This window comes from Ailuropoda melanoleuca, chromosome 8 (assembly GCF_002007445.2).
Source record: "Ailuropoda melanoleuca isolate Jingjing chromosome 8, ASM200744v2, whole genome shotgun sequence".
Lineage (NCBI taxonomy): Eukaryota > Metazoa > Chordata > Mammalia > Carnivora > Ursidae > Ailuropoda > Ailuropoda melanoleuca.
Window position 1 is genome coordinate 39,563,523 of NC_048225.1, and position 13,804 is coordinate 39,577,326.

Genomic DNA, 13,804 nt, shown 5'->3' on the forward strand with positions numbered 1-13,804 from the left:
ACACATCTCCAAAGGCAAGAGAAATAAAAGATAAAATGAACTTATGGGACTTTATCAGGATAAAGAGCTTCTGCACAGCCAAGGAAACAGTCAAAAAAACTAAGAGACAGCCCACGGAATGGGAGAATATATTTGCAAAGGACACCACAGATAAAGGACTGGTATCCAAGATCTACAAAGAACTTCTCAAACTCAATACACGAGAAACAAATAAACAAATCATAAAATGGGCAGAAGATATGAACAGACACTTTTCCAATGAAGACATACAAATGGCTAACAGACACATGAAAAAATGTTCAAAATCATTAGCCATCAGGGAAATTCAAATCAAAACCACACTGAGATACCACCTTACGCCAGTTAGAATGGCAAAGATAGACAAGGCAAGAAACAACAATTGTTGGAGAGGATGTGGAGAAAGGGGATCCCTCCTACATTGTTGGTGGGAATGCAAGTTGGTACAGCCACTCTGGAAAACAGTGTGGAGGTCCCTTAAAAAGTTAAAAATTGAACTACCCTATGACCCAGCCATTGCACTACTGGGTGTTTACCCCAAAGATACAGACGTAGTAAAGAGAAGGGCCATATGCACCCCAATGTTCATAGCTGCATTGTCCACAATAGCCAAATCATGGAAGGAGCCGAGATGCCCTTCAACAGATGACTGGATTAAGAAGCTGTGGTCCATATATACAATGGAATATTACTCAGCTATCAGAAAGAACGAATTCTCAACATTTGCTGCAACATGGACGGCACTGGAGGAGATAATGCTAAGTGAAATAAGTCAAGCAGAGAAAGACAATTATCATATGATTTCTCTCATCTATGGAACATAAGAACTAGGAGGATCGGTAGGGGAAGAAAGGGATAAAGAAAAGGGGGGTAATCAGAAGGGGGAATGAAACATGAGAGACTATGGACTATGAGAAACAAACTGAAGACTTCAGAGGGGAGGGGGTGGGGGAATGGGATAGACTGGTGATGGGTAGTAAGGGAGGGCACGTATTGCATGGTGCACTGGGTGTTATACGCAACTAATGAATCATCGAACTTTACATGAAAGACCAGGGATGTACTGTATGGTGATTATCATAATAGAGTAAAAAAAATAATTAAAAAAAAAGGACCTGTTTTCAAATACACATAAAGTATCAGATGCATTTGCTTAGAAAACAGCATTCCCTGGGATATTGAGATAATGCAATGTAAGGTCATTTGGTTACTTCTCCCTTTTCCAAGAGATCAGGGTGCAATTTGTTCATACTTCTCCCAGTAGTCCTTTGCATTATCTACTATATTGCCTACCAATTAAGATTTACTAAATAAATGAGTGGATGCTATTATCAACTTGCTGTGCAATAAAATAATGTTGTCTAGGATCCAATAAAACAAAAATTTGGTTGACTAAAATGTAATTTATATTGTCATAGCTGCTTCCATAAGTTGGCACTGCTTACTAAGACCTGAGTATGAATGAAAATTTAGAGACCGAAGAATGTAAGCATGTGTGAAAATAGTTAATACATATGTACATAAGCATCTGTAATTTGGCAAAGTCCCATGGAGAAGTCTATTTATTCATCACTGTTCTCCAAACCCAGAAACTCAAATGATCAAATTTTGAGCCATTTAATGTCAAAAAAGTTTTATGGAACATTCTAATTAGCTCCTTATGCACTTTGATGACCTAAGAGTGATATTGGACAAAGTTAGAAATACTTTAGAACTTCTCTAAGTGTGCCAGGATAAATATGTCTCTTTATTTGCATTGAAAAATGGGGTGGGGAAATCTGAATTATGGTTGAGCAAAATCTCTTGCTCCAGTAGTGGAATGAGGTTTGTAGACATTAAAGTCTCAACGACTTGTATATTCAACTAGAATATTGTCTTGCCTAATCAACTAGAACCCCTATACACACTTGAAGGTTAGCAGTTTGTAATATTTAATTGTCATGGGATAATCAGGAATTGTCTTAGAACAGGCTGTAGATTGTTATCTCAAATTTGGAAAAAGCACATATGATAGAAAGCTTAAAAACTGTAGCTTAAATTTTAAGCCATGTAATAATTCATGAACTCTCTTGAAAGAAGGATTTTCATACAATTGTTTTTATTACATACCAGAAAGAAGAATATTTGGAGAAATAAAAAAAAAAAAACAAGGAATGAAATCTTCACTTTGTCTTTCTCCCACTTTCACATTTTTCCAGATATACTATAGAACTGTGTAGGAAAGTAAATTTTACAGAAAATTTAAGGTTCTATGAAAGGTTCTTAAAGTGATTTTTTTATATAATGAAATCTAGATATGCCTAATTTTGTATATATCTCTTTATCTTTACACAGACACAAAGCACATACGTGTCTCTAAAATAATTAACTCCGAATGGCCTTTAGTACAACTTGCATCACAAGAAGACAGGACTAAAACTTCACATTTTTCCTTTATAAAATATAAGTTATAAGCAGAAGTGCATTTAATTCAGTGTACTAAAATCAACTCTGTCTTTGTTAAAATTAAACAGATCATTCATTTTAGAGTCTGGTTTTAGATATGGAACCTAGGTTATGTGAGAGTTGATAAGCACAAGACAATTAGGTGAAAAAATTGTTTATTTGTACACATAGATGCACAGTCATATTTCATATCATCAAAGGGAAAGGCTGTGTGATGTCCTAGCAACTCAGTGTGACACAAGGTAGATTCAAAGGTGAGTTAATAAGTTTTGGGTAGGGTTAGAGGAAACCAAAAAGGAATGCGTAAATGCTCTGGACCTTGTTACAGCGAGATCCTTTTCTTTCCCTACACTTAAAGTGGCAAAGGAGGGGACAGTGGCTGGGTTTGTATTTTTACCGAGGGAGAGAGCTACCCAATAAACAGCATGGTATCTTATAGTGGAGTGCAGGCACTGCTCACTTGAAGCCCCACAAACATACTCAAAGGAAAAATAATTCCATGTTCACTGTCCCAGCCTCAGATCCCCTACCTGTATCTTATATTGGCTTAACCCAACCAGAGACTGGATAGCAAGTCAGCAGCGATAAAATTCATGAGGATGAACTTCTGGGCCATGGAATGAGCATAACTAAATTAGGTCAAGGGGATCTCAAGAGCCAGATGAGAACACCCAGCCCTGGAATGGACTGAGATCATGTCCATTTTTTTTTTAATCATGTTTTTTTTCTCCCTTTCTAAATCAATGCCTAACCATCTTCAGTATTCTCTATATTTGTTGAATATATAAATGTCTGGAAAGCTTTTTTCTTCATAAGTCATAATTGTTTGGGTATACATGGAAGAAAGTTCCAGTTTAAAAGAGCTATCTACAAACTAGCATTAATTACTAAGTATTTATACTCCATTTTTTATTGTTGTTGTTACAGTGTTACCTTAAAATAACCTGCTGTGATATTATTCATTTCATTCCATCTGGAATGGTATCATAATAACGTTACTCCTTTTTATCTTTTTGAAAATTTTCCAAATGCCTATTGTTGGAAGGCTTACTTACTGTTGCAGTATGCTTCTGTTTTGCTTTGGGGGAAGGTTCACATTTTCATAATTTGAGCAAATTACTTTCCACCTGTTTCATCATGAGATTTAATACCTTATTTTTTGTTACCTTAGATCTACACATTTTATAGATGCTTAATCTATTATGTATATAATTTATATTACTACATTCTGGTACTCAAATTTCCTTCTCTCCTAAAGATGCATGTGATCATAATTTTTAAATGCTCAGTAAGTGATACAGGTACAGTAATTGAAGCGCTTATATTTTGCATTTGTGTCCCTCATCAATTGAAACAAGAGACTGAACACCTGATAATGTGTTATGAGTGTTACCTGCTGTTTTTAGAAAACAATGGTATGAAAAAAGAAAATAAGATATTATAAGTGCTTAATTTGTATCTTTCTTAACAAACTAAAGACCTACTAGAACAGTATGAGAACTTATTGTGAGGAAATGATTCTTACTGAAAATTAAAGATACTACACGTAACCTTCTGAACCCTGGAGTCAGTTTAATTTTCTGGCTGAATTCAAAGTAGAGTGAAAATTTTCCTAATCCTACAGAATATAATTTAATGGAATGTTTGTACTCTAAAGGAAGCTTGTTCTTAACCTGAGATCTGTGGATCCCTCATGGTGTCTGGGTTTGGGAATCCTATTGAAATTGTATCAATATTTTGCATACATTTATACACATATATACATATTCTGAAAGGGGTACCTGTCCCAGCCAAGGTTAATAACTACTTTCACATGTACCTTAGTGAGACAATCTAGTCCAAATTGTATATTTCACCTATGAGAAAAAGGAGGTTTCTGTATTAGCAAAATTTCATATTCAATATCCGATACAACCATGACAGGAAACCAATTTTCCTGTTTCCTATCTGAATGTTTTTGGTTAAGTTTGAGCTCTGGTCTAAGTTTATTAAAAAGCAAAGCCGTTTTGAGCATTCAGCTCATTCACTTGTTCACTCACTGAATTGGTTTTAAAAAAAAAGTTTTAAAGGTTTACTAAGTGCACATCTCTAAGTCAAACATAGAGTCTAGTGAATTAAAAAATTCTCTGATCTCAATTTAAAATCATGTGAGACAGTATACAATAAATAAGTGAACTACGTAAGTAATGTAAAGGTTTTGATAAACTCCATAGGAAAATCCACAAATATAATATTCAAGAAAAACAGGGTAATGTACTTTGAGGAGATGCTCAGAAAGGGCCTTGCTAAGAGAGACATGTAAGCCCAATCATGAGGCATGAGAAGGAACAGCCAGGTTACAAGTGAAAGAAGAGTTTTCTAAAAATGAGAAAGAATGTAGCAGTCTATGAGGACAGAGGTTTTCGTAGATGTTTTTGAGGAACTGCTCTGGAGCTGGGCTTGCTCAATACAATGAGCCTGGCAGGAAAGGAGAGAGTGAAACACTTCCCTGACACAGGCAGGCAGGTGCACTGCTGTGGGGGCCTTTAGAGAGTCCTGGACAAGCACTTCCTATTTTTTAGAACATTGCCACTTATTTTATAGCCGCGACTCATGCATTTCTCATGGCAACCCTTTTGAAGTAGGCGTGGGTGTCCTGGTTTTAGAGGTGTGTAAACAGAAGCCTGTTGAAAGCCATATCTTTAGTAAGTGACAGAGACACTCAAAACCAGGTTTCTTTGAATCCAGTGATGCTCTTGGGGGCCCTACACTGTGCTACAGTACAGTGGTCTTATTTTTTGCTCAATAAATTGACCTTATCTGATATGAGAAGCCATTTTATTTTTCCATTTAATACGTGAATACCCTGTGCCCTACATGGTCTAGGAATGGATTTCTAAAAATGTGTAAAGGATAATTATACATACATGTGTTGGGGGAAGGGCATTATGATGTAATTGAGAATCAAGAATAGTTCTTTTTTTTTTCCTATCTCTCACTTTTTCATTCCTTTTGTCTTTTCTCTGACTATGGAAAAGCACTGGCCTCTTGAACATTCATTAATAAATTCATCGTAGGTGAAACTTGCCATATCCCAGTGACCTGAAAAAGTTTAATTGCTCCCCATAGAACATGAATTTTCAAGCAGCAATTTTCTAGATAGATTTAGCCAAATATATATTAAAAGACTTCACAGTCAGGATAAGAACATAAATTTGTATTTGCAGTATACTTTAAAGATAGAACATTCCTTGTTAAATTTATATTTTTGTCCTCATTGGTGAAATCTGGTAGAAAGAAAATAAAATATGCAGAAGTTATTAAAGTATTTCAGCATCAGGATCACAGCCAAATCTAGGACCATACTTTATAGTTGAGAAAGCTAACCTTGTGTCTTTAATGTCTCATGGAACTTTTAATTCAGTGCAAAAGGCAAATGGATAAAATCTAAAGAATTGCTTCAAGGATCTTACTGGTTTTTCCTACGTAATATAGAACAATTATTTAAAAGCTAGTTGTGTCTATTTTTGCTTAAGTCCTAAGACTTTCCTCCTGGGTGGTCTCTGAAACTTGAAATTATTGTGAAGAGCATGACAGCTCCTAACAGAAATGCCCGTATTAGCGTAATAGAGAACCAAGCACATGATTTACGGGAGAAAGACTTAGTCTGGGTCTTTCTTCTGCTTCTAAACTTCTGTGTGATCTTGAGCATTTCTCACTGTCTGTGGGTATAATGTCCTCCTCTGTAAAATGAGTGAGTTGGTCTAGGTCAATGATTTTATCTTCTAGAGAAACAGAACCTTTATATATGTCAAGAGATTTACTGCAGGGAATTAATTTAGATGATGGGGAGGCTGGCTAGGCAGACCACTGAGAAAGGCTGAAATGTCTGGCAGGAGCCAAAGCTGCAGTCCACAGGCAGAATTCCTTCTTCAGGGACACTCCAGTTCTGCTCTAGAGGCCTTTCAACTGATTGAATTTGACCACCGAGATCATCCTGGATAAGCTCTTTTACTTCATGTCAACTGATTACTGACATTAATTCACTACGGAATAGCTTCATAGCAACACCTGGGCTGGTGTTTGACCGAATAACTGGGAACGATAACCTAGCCAAGTTAACACATAAAATTGGCCATCACCATGGTATAAAAATTTGGAGATTTTGTAGTTTAATAAAATTTCAATAAAAAAAGGAGAGGAGGCGATATTAGTAGGTTGGTTTAAGTTTATGTTTGCCATATAAATCTACCTTATTTGATAAAATAGAAGCTATTTATTCATTTAATATGTACTTGTTAAACAGCTCTTAAGAGCAAATAGTTCCTCAGATGGAATATATTTAGCTTTTTGAAATGAAAAAATAAACCCTCTATTTTGGCATATTTTACTTTGCTATGGAACAGCTGTAGTTTGTACAGTTTGGGGACCATTGAGTGATACCATCCCTGTTATCTCTTCCAACCCTAACAGTCTCTGAGTCTATGAAATCATCAAATGACAAATAGTTGCTATATTATATGAGTTTCTGTCAGTGTAGACCATTTGAATATAAAAGGTGTTGTCTTGATAATGTCATCACAATGTGCTTATTAGCGTATGTTACAGAGTCCTTAGCTGCAGTAATCTTGGGCAATTAATGACATCTCTGTGCCTCAGTTTTCCCCTGCAAAATGAAGTGCTCACTTCAAAGGATTGTTCCAAGGATTAAGAATGTAAGGTGTTTCACATGCATAGCTCACAGAAGGTACACAATATATAGGCTGTTATTTGTTGCTACTGTTGTTTCTAGTTTTAGATGGTCGTCTGCTAGCTTGTCTCATAGCAAATATACCCACACAGACCACAGAAAAACCTAACAAAATAGGCGCTACTTTAGGACATTGAGTTTCTGCTGTATTATAGACAGCTTGCTAGTATTTTTAAAGAAGTTTATCCTATCCACACCCCTTTCATAAAGCTTTATTATCTACATTTTATAGATAAGAACCCCAGGGGGCAAACATTTTAAATAACTAGTTTAAAATTGAAGCTAACTATGTAAAAGATATCATTATTTTAACCCAAGTATTCTAAATTTGGTCTCATTTTTGAAGAGATTTTATTTTTACAGCCAATATATTCAGTATACAAAGGTCTCCTGAACAGGGGCGCCTGAGTGGCTCAGTCTTTAAGTGTCTGCCTTCGGCTCAGGTCATGATCCCAGCGTCCTGGGATCAAGCCCCGCATCGAGCTCCCTGCTTGGTCGGGAGCCCGCTTCTCCCTGTCCCACTCCCCCTGCTTGTGTTCCAACTCTCACTGTCTCTTGCTGTGAAATAAATAAATAAATCTTAAAAAAAATAAAAAATAACAAAGGTTTGCTGAACAGTCTTTTAAGTTAAAGGGAGAAAAATAATGCCATACCAAATGATTTATGCCAGCTAGCTCCTGATATCTAACTCCAAATATTTTCTTTCTCTACCTATTGTTGATTCTGAGCAGATTTGCCAAATTGAGCTGTAGTGACCGGTTACATGATAACTCTCCTTGCTTCCTTCCCCCATCTTTCTTCCTCCATTTTTAAAGTGGTCATGGGTTTCAGTGAGGTTATAGCTTTTGTTGGATGAATTCAGCTGAAGAGGACTGCAGATAGGAAGGCAAGGCATTCCCATGTCCAATCAGAACCAAAGGTTGACTACTTTTCAGTCATTCTTCATACAGCTCATCCTTTCTTCTTTTGCATACTTTTTTTTTTTCTTATGTCCTCACCCCTTGGTCATCATACCTCCAGTGGTTCATGCAATTGTGGCAGATGTGGGAGATCTTACATAACAATGAGAATTTAGAGACCTGGAAAATAGCTTTTGATTTACTAGTCATTCCTTCCTTTTTTTTTTTTTTTTTTAGAGATTTTATTTATTTATTTGACAGAGAGAGACAGCCGGCAAGAGAGAGCCATAACATACGACTCTGCAGTACTATAAATATGCTTAGTGTACTCCCAGTTCCTTTGCAGTTTTGAAGTATATTTTTTAAAAGCTCCGTGGTTGTTTGCACTGGACAAATGTACAAGAAAGCATTTGAGGGGCACCTGGGTGGCTCAGTCTGTTGGGCGTCTGCCTTTGGCTTAGGTCATGATCCGAGGGTCCTGGGATGGAGTCTCACGTCAGGCTCCTGCTCAGTGGGGAGTCTGCTTCTCCTTCTCCCTCTACCCCTCCCCCCTGCTTGTGCTCTCTCTCTTTCTCTCTCTGTCTCTCAAATAAATAAATGATATCTTTAGAAGGAAAAGGAAAAAAAAATCATTTTGTTCTCTGTGAAACATTGACCCAGTCCAGTGTCTTGCTCAGCCACACAGAGAAGAGTTAAGTATAGAAAAATTAACTGAATATATTTAACCTGAGGCATAGGTCATGTATTTGCATTTTCAAGTTGATAAGTCAATATAAGCCATTGATCTTGACAGATGATAGTCAAAAATTTTTTAAAAGTTATTCAAATGATAAAATGTTTCTTAAATTGTTTTTTAAAAATACAAAGGAATATAGGGGCGCCTGGGTGGCTCAGTCATTAAGCATCTGTCTTCGGCTCAGGTCATGATCCTAGGGTCCTGGGATCGAGCCCCGCGTTGGGCTCCCTGCTCAGTGGGGAGCCTGCTTCTCCCTCTCCCACTCCCCCTGCTTGTGTTCCCTCTCTCACTGACTCTCTCTCTCAAATAAATAAATAAAATCTTAAAAAATAAAAATAAAAATACAAAGGAATATAAAGTCATTTTACCTACGGAGACAATCTTTTATTGCTTCTCTAAGTTATGTCATGTGCAGTTTTAAAACAAGATTTTTCTATTTTGATAAAAATTGATTTCAAAAGTGGTGAAAAATTTAAATATGGCACCTTTTAGATTCGCACTAAGTGCATTAGATGTGTTGGGACAGAGACATGGATGGGGCCTTGGGGATTTATCTGGCCCAAGTTCCATTTAGCAGCTTATGGTGGTGTCAGGCTGGCTGCATCAAAACTACCTAACTGAACTTGTTAAAAATAGATTTCTGAGCCCTATGCCTGTCCTACTGAGTCAGTAACACAGTAGGAATCGCTGTTTTAAACAAATCCTGAGGGCAGTTCTTACGTCCAGCCAGATTTGGCAACCACACATCAAGTCTATTTCCTGTTAAGTGTAGGACGTGAGATTATCCCACAAAGAGGAAGCATGATTCCGTTCTCAGAAATAATACCTTCATCATATTTTTCAGTAGCCCTTCTAATATTTTACAACTTATGGATTTCATTATTGTTATGGTTTCTTTAACTATTATGATCATTTCTTTATAGTTTTCTGATCACACACACACACACACACACACACACACACAACACAACACACATAGAATGTGAGAGGGAGGGTGGGAATGGTGGGCTTGTCCGAGTCCATTTATGTCACGATACTTCACATTTGCTGAGACCCTGTTCTGAGACCAGTGCCATGAGTTCTACAAGTCTCAATTATTTCCACCTCTTTTCCTAACAGTTCCTCACCTGGAATACTTTTCTTCCCACTCCCCTTTTCCTCCTGTTCCAATCCTCTTTGTTTCAGCTCCAGAGAAAATGTTGTTTCCTTTTGCTTTACATATAACCCTTTCTTCATAACAACACATACAGTACTGGAATCATTTTGTCATTTTATCATGCATGAGTGTTTTATCTATTTATGTATATGTACAATCTCAGTTTCTATACATGTTTTATCCTATTGAGCTAAAATGTACAAATGATAAAATGCATAGATTTTAAGTGTATACTTAGATGAGTGTTGATAAATATGTCTACTCAAGGTAACACTATAAAAAAAAATAGATTTCTATCAGTACAGACAGCACCTTTATGCCCTTTGTTAGCAGTACCCACAGCCAGAGGCAATGACTTTTTATTTCTCTCAAAATAGCCTGCATTTACCAGTTCATATAAATGATCTGACAATAACATTTTTACATCTCTAGTTTCTTTCATTGAATATAATATCATTTATATTCATCTGTGCTTTGTGTATCTAGAATTCATTCCATTTTCTTGAGTAGTTGTATGTGAATGCCATATTTTGCTTCTTTGCTCACCGTCGATAGTTTGTGTTGTTTCCAATTTCTCTTATTGAAAAAAAGTAATACAGTCCTTTGTTGTTGTTGTTTTTCTCAAAGATTTTGTTTATTCATTTGAGAGAGAGAGAGAGCATGAGCAGGGGAAGGGCAGAGGGAAAGGGAGAAGCCGACTCTTCCCTGAGCAGGGAGCCCAATGTGGGGCTCAATCCCAGGACTTGAAGATCCCACGACCTGAGCTGAAGGCAGACATTTAACCATCTGAGCCACCCAGGCCCCCCAGTAGTACAGTCCTTTGAGTAGGAGTCTTTGTATGTGGGGCGCCTGGGTGGCTCAGTTGGTTAAATATCTGTCTTCAGCTCAGGTCATAATCTCAGGGTCCTGGGATTGAGCCCTGTGTCAGGCTCCCTGTTCAGCAGGGAGCCTGCTTCTCCTTCTCCCTCTGCCCCCCTCCCCCCCGCCCCGTCTCTCTCAAATAAATCTTAAAAAAAAAAAAGTCTTTGTATGAACATATATTTTCATTTCTATAGGTAAATGATTAGGATGATATTCTGGTTCAGAGAATAAGTACGTGTTTTAACTTCAGTGAACTTGCAGAAGAGTTTTCCAAAGTGGCTGTGCCATTTTACATTCCAAAAGCAATGTATGAAAATTCTAATTGCTCCTCAGTCTTGACGGTGTTTGCTACTGCCAGGTTTTTGTTTGTTTTGATTCTTTGCTATTCTATTGGTAGTGAAATGTGGTATCTGAAGCTTAGTTAATGGGTATTCACTAATGACAATGAGCACCTTTTATTGTTATTAGCCATTGCTATGTGTTCTTTAGTGAAGTGTCTTTTAAAATATTCTTATGAATTTGTAGTTCTCTATAAATTCTAGGTAAGTCATTTTTTAGGTATGTGTATTGTGAATATTTTCTTCCAGCATATGGCTTGTCTTTTCATGTTCTTATGCTGACTTTGGAAAAGCAGATTTTAACCTTGATAAGTTCCAGTGATAATTTCTCTTCTTTATCACTTAGTAATTTTCTTGTGCTACCTAAGGAAATCTTGATCTTCTCTATTGTATAGCTTCTATTACAAATTTGATCTCTCTAATAAATATACAGCTACTTAGATTTTTAAAATTTCTTCTTGTGTTGTATTTGAAAGCTGTATTTTTCAAATATCTAATTTGTCAAAGTTATTGTCATAAAGCTGCTCATAATGTTTGTTTCCTTATCTTTCTAATGTCTGTAGTGATACCTTTACAAATGCTATTGACTTTAGTAATGTGTTTCTTCTCACTTCTTTTACTACTTCTTGATTATAGTTACTAACAGTTTATCACTTGTGACATTCTTTAAAGAGTAAATTTTGGGGCATCTGGATGACTCAGTGGCTTAAGCTTCTGCCTTCAGCTCAAGTCATGATCCCAGGGTCCTGGGATTGAGTCCTGTGTCAGGCTCCCTATTCAACTGGGAGGCTGCTTCTCCCTCTGCCTGCTGCTCCCTCTGCTTTGTGCTCACTCTCTCTCTCTCTCTTTCTCTTTCTCTCCATCAAATAAATAGATAAATCTTAAAAAAAAAAAAGAGCAAACTTTTGACCCTACTGATTTGTTCTATTATTTGTACTCTAGCCCATTGATTTCCATCCTTTATTTATTATTTCCTTCCTTCTACCTATTTTCCATGTATTTTGCAAATCTTATTTTTTAGCATCTTAAGATGCAGGTATATCAGATAATTTATTTTGAATTTTTCCTCCTATTATAAATATATTATCCTATAAATTTCCTCTAAACATGGTTTTATTTGCACCCCACGAATGTTTTGTTGTGTTTCCGTTATCATTTAGGTAAAATTAATTTTTGATTTCTCTTGTAATTTACTTTTTAAACCATAGATAATTTATAATTGCTTATTTTAATTTTCCAAATACATTTGTATTTTCTATATATAGTTTGGTTATTTAGTTCTAATTTACTTCAGGTATGATTAGAGAAGACACTTTGTATGACCTCAAGCCTTAAAATATAATTGAGCATTGTTTAATATTTTATGAGAAAGAAAATGGTCTACCTTGGTAAGTATCCCATGGTCCCTTGAAAAGAATGTGTATTCTGAAGTTCTTTATACTTGGTAATCTTTAATTATCAATTTATTTTTATCTTTTTAAATAACTTTATGTTGTATTGCATACATATAACTAAATGTTAATGTTCTTTAGGGGCAGAAACTAATTTTGGCTTGAAGTTTTTTGACAAAATTTAAATATCAATTTAGTCACACTGCTTAATGATTGTTCAAATCCTCTATGTCATTATTGATTTTCTTTTGATGGCTACATTTTTCATCAGTCAACAAGAGACGATTGATGAAGTCTGGATTGTGGATTTATCTGTGTCTCTGCTTGGGGTATCAATTTTTATTTCATGTGCTTTGAAGCTCTATCATTAAGTGCATAACCATTTAGGGTTGTTATGCTTCTTGTTAAGTAAACTTTTGTATTTATATACAATAAGCTTCTTTATCTCTCATAATGATCTATTTTGGAGTCTATATTGTCTGTATAGTCACTTCAGCTTTCCTATGCTGATTTCTTACATCATATTTTGTATTCCGTCCTTTCACTATCAGGCTGTTTGTATCTTTAGATTTTACTTGCATCTTTTATAGACATCATTTAGTTGAATCCTCCTATTTAACTGAATCTGACTTTTAATCAGAATGTTTGGTCCACTTACATGTGATTTAACGATTGATATGACTGTGTTTAAGGCCATCATTTTGTTTTCTGTTTCCTCCTGTCTTTGTTCCTTTTTCTTCTTTTTATCTTCTGGGTAAAGCAAATAGCTTACTGTTCTAACTCCCCTTTTGACTTTATATTTCTATCTCTCTATTTTTAAGTAGTTGCTTTAGAGATTACAATGTAAATTCTTACTGTGTCACTCACTATACTGATTTCACATTATACCATTTCACATTTACTAGAACAAACTCCGCCAGCTATCTATAAATTAGAAGAATAGAAAGGCCCAGTATGTATGAAGGTAGTGACCTTATTTGTTTTATGACTGGCAAATCATAAGCAATATACACATTTTAGATGAATGAATGATTTAATTAGCATTTATTCAACAAATATCTGTGTTGCATTTGCTACACTGGATACGTACTAACCTGAGTGATGCCATTGGCAAATGAGAAGATAAAAAAAAGAAACATTTTCTGCCTTCAAAGATCTTTCACTCTAGTAGTACAGTTCTTGTGCTGCCATTTGAAGAAAGAAATATGTCTGCGAATTCACCATCTTTTCC